The sequence below is a fragment of the Aptenodytes forsteri genome, unplaced genomic scaffold (genome assembly GCF_000699145.1).
Source record: "Aptenodytes forsteri isolate BGI_AS27 unplaced genomic scaffold, ASM69914v1 Scaffold20, whole genome shotgun sequence".
NCBI classification, from domain to species: domain Eukaryota; kingdom Metazoa; phylum Chordata; class Aves; order Sphenisciformes; family Spheniscidae; genus Aptenodytes; species Aptenodytes forsteri.
This window is the reverse complement of record NW_008795523.1, coordinates 3,242,828-3,246,792: the sequence shown is the minus strand read 5'-3', so window position 1 is coordinate 3,246,792 and position 3,965 is coordinate 3,242,828.

Below are 3,965 nucleotides of genomic sequence, written 5' to 3'. Positions count from 1 at the left end.
CGCCCCGCCGGGGCCCGAGGCGGGCGGCCTCAGCCTCCCGCCGGCGTGGCGCGGGGAGAGCGAGGACGGGCCCCGCGCTCGCCCCGGGGCCTCGGGGTTGGTGCGCCCGGGGGGCTGGGTGGGTTGGCGGCCGTTGGGCCTTAGGCCATGGCTGCGCTCGCAGGGCGTCCCTCAAGGCTGAGCCCCTTCCCTGTGCCAGTATTCCCTGTGAAACGCCAGAATTTTACCATCGTTTATTTCTCTTTTCCTCACTATCCTTGAGTCCTGCCTTGGGTATTTTGGGGCTTACGCGACAGCCGTCATGGCAGCCCTCAGAAGTGCTGAGGAACCCCTCATCTCGGGGACGAAGTGGCTCCAAAAGCGGTTGGGCAATGGGCAAAACCGGAAAGCTGGGCTTTATTCAACAGCCAGTTCCTAAAGACTGTGATATCCAGCTGGCTTTGCGCCGCGTGCTTCTGCTTCTGCAGTGTCATAAATATGTATTTGCGTTCACACGTATTAATACAGAAACATTATAAATATTTATCATTTGACATAGTGTCTAAAGACATTTACTGGGCCATCTACCACATCCACCCGTGGAGGAATAACATGCCGTATTCCTCGTTTACCGGGAAAAAAAGCACTCGACTCTTCACAAGTGAGGGTTAAAGATTTCAGGTGGCTGCATTTTTTAGGGGTGCCCAACTTGAGATGTGCCTGCCATCTGACAGTCATCTTGAAGGTTTCCTGAGCTGGGCCCCCAAGGCCTGAGGCACCCAAAATCTCAGGGCTCCATCCGGGGAAGTACATCTGCCAAGGAGCACAGACCAATTATCACAATCCGGCGTTCTTTGCATCTAGTCCCACAGCGAGTCTGCAAGATTATAATTACTGCCTATATTTTTTCCACCGCTGGCTCTTTCCGATGGTAATCGTTAAATTAACAAGAAAGGAGATAATTTCAAATGGCATTCCTGTGAGAAAAGTGGAAAAGAAAAAAAGGCTAACTCATTTGTGCCCAGCTCGGGTTTCTGATATTAGTCAGTCTGTCTGTTTGGTTATTCGCAGGTGCTGGTGTGTAAAAAGAACTTTATTTAACACTGCAGTAAATCAGAACAGATTTCTTTTTGGCTCTGCATTTCAGAAAGTACTGACTTCTCCTCGGAGGACTAAGACTATTCATTTAATTCTTTGAAAGAGTTGGATACTTTTGCTTTGGATGTGAACCTACCAGGTTAAGCTTCTCTACCACGTTCATGGAGGGACACATCCCCTTGGCAAAGGCAAGTCACGTCCAGTGGACATCGCCGGACTAGAATCAGCCCACAGAGAGAATTTAAGGGCATGTGTTACTGCTCATCCCACCTACATGTTCATGGCTTGCTAAAGATCCCCATCCTGAACTGGGAGTTACTCCAATCGCAGGGTAATCCTTCTTTCTGTCACTTCTAAACTCGGATGGTAGAGAGGGAAATTGCAGTGTTGAGCATGTAGCCATGCCCACACACTGAGGTTTTTTTTTCCCCCTAAGATCTCCCACAGTTGCTACTGCCAGTTCAGCCCACAGGCGCAGCAGTTCCACAGGAGACAAGACGTATGGGTAGACAGAGGTGATTCAAGCACCAGGTTCTCAACCTTCTTCACAGTGGGGCGTCCTGTGACCCCTCGTGCCTTGCACACCCCAGCCACTTTTCCCGGATCTTGCTTTTAATTTAGCAATTTGGCAAAGGGAGGGTTGTTGCAATCCTGTGGCACCTGTTCCTAGTGGAGCTGGTTGGAAAACCTCTGAAAGAACAGCTTTCCACTGGAAAATGCAACCCTGTCAAAATCGAAATGCTTTGCAAACTTGTGTCGGTTGCACTGAAAATGTCATTTAAAAAAGAGTAAGTGGTGGAGGGATGTTCCAACAGTGTGGGAACATCTCGTTTTGACATTTCCAACCTAAATGTTTCAATTTCTTCCTTCAAAATTAGTTTTGGTTTCAAAATATTTCATTTTATATTATATTTTACAAAATAATTCAGAATTTGAAAAGCTGAATCACCTATTTCCATCAATCCGAAATTAATGTTCTCCACAACTTTCTCGAGGTAAAGAATTCAGCCATTCTGATTTGGAGCAAAATTTTAAACCCCAAACACCTAGGGAAACTAGAATATCTGAATTTTGTTGGGCTCTCAACCACACGATGGAATTCCAGAACACACTGACGGCCGCCTTTTCAAAGTGTATGATTAAAAAATACTTAAAATAGTGAAGGGCTAGTTGCAGTCTTGTCTTTACTCGCACTTGAAGCCTTGCTACCACTGCAGAGAAAGCCATTCAATAACAAAGATGAGGTCTGAGGGAAAAGATGGGGGTGGACATAGACCCTGAGAGTAGAAGTTCTCACTTTTGGTTGCTCCCAGTTAGCATATTTCAAAGCAGTGTGTCAGTCAGGTATCTGCCGGCCACCCCCAGTACGATTGCAAATGGAATTTCCTTCAGTTCTTACTTCAGGAAGAAGAGGAAAGGGGGTAACAGATGAGAGAACCCAGCTGATTCGACGCTCCTTCTAAACCACAAATTCCACCAATTCTTTGCCCTCTCAGATTTTTTTTTTCCAAATACTTGTATTTCATATTTTTATGAAAAGTAAACTTTGTCTGTCACTTTATAAATGTTGTAGTCCATCCATGAAGCACTTTATTTATCTATTTAGGTTGATCAGAGGTGCCTAATGAGTGAGTTTGATGATTTACTTAGCAAGAATCCATACAATGATCAGGTCAGGTGCTTCAGTCATCACAGAACTTGCTTTGCTTGCTTTCTGGAGTTCCATGGCTGCTTTCAAGATTTCCCCACCTCTTCTCTTCTTTTCAAGAGTATTTCCTGCTGCCGCCTCATATTATAGGCTTGGAGGTTTTGCTCACTTTTATCCCTTCATCCATAGGTAGATACAACTGTCAAACAAGACATAAATGATCTCCCAAGAGGCACTTGGGAGTACACTGGCTTCTAACACTCATCCCATGTCCTGCCCACAGGCAAATGGGTTTTTGCAAGGTTTATGCGGCAGTTTATTAAATAATTTTCAGATGAGAGACAAGATTTAGTCTTGCGTCCATTCCTAATTTAGAAGACTGCTTGTCCCAAAGGCTCATCTTTATCTGTCCAGTTTAGGGGACTTTGCTGCTAAGATAGCACTGAGCACCATGGGTGCACACAAGCCCTTCCACCATTTCACAGTCATAAAATCTCTGGAAAAAGTTGAAGAGGGTCTTCACCTTTAATACAGTTCTGCTCCTGCATATCTTGAGGGCCATGATAGAAGTTCCTTTGGACAAGGAGAAGAAAAGGTTGAAAAACAAGACCTTAAACCTTGACCATTTCCTGCACTAGCTTTCTCTTCCTAAACCACAGAGCCTGAGAACCTGACATGTTCAAGTGCTTGCTGCAGCAGACGTGAGGACAAGAGCTCTTAAGGCAACATGATTTTTCAGCTTGTCTGTGTTTTCTCTGCAAGCTATCAAACAAGCAAGGTTGGGTTGGGATGCAGTAAGTCCTGATTCTGCCTATCGCTTGTTATGTGATGTTGGCCTCTTTTTTTTTCAGTTGTGTTGAACACTCGCAACTTTCACTGAGTTCAGCAAGAGCTCTGGGAGCTTAGCACCTCAGAACATCCTGCTGTTCGTCTTTCTGTGCTGGTGCTCCCCAGCTGTAAAATGAGGATAATAGCATCTCCTTTCTTTCACCACTCTCAGGCTTTTCTAGTTAAACTATAAGGTCATCAAAGCGAGAACCGTCTCTTACTAGTAGTCTGTGAGCACCTATCACAACAAAGTCATAATCCTGGCTGTGACCTGCAGGCACTAACACACTGCAAATAATAACAATAAAAACCCAATTGGAAATGTTATTGTCCAGGAGTAGCTTTACTGCCATCCAGCAAATAAAAAAAAAAAACAGCAGGGAATGACAGAACCCATGAAAGTGAGTGAGTT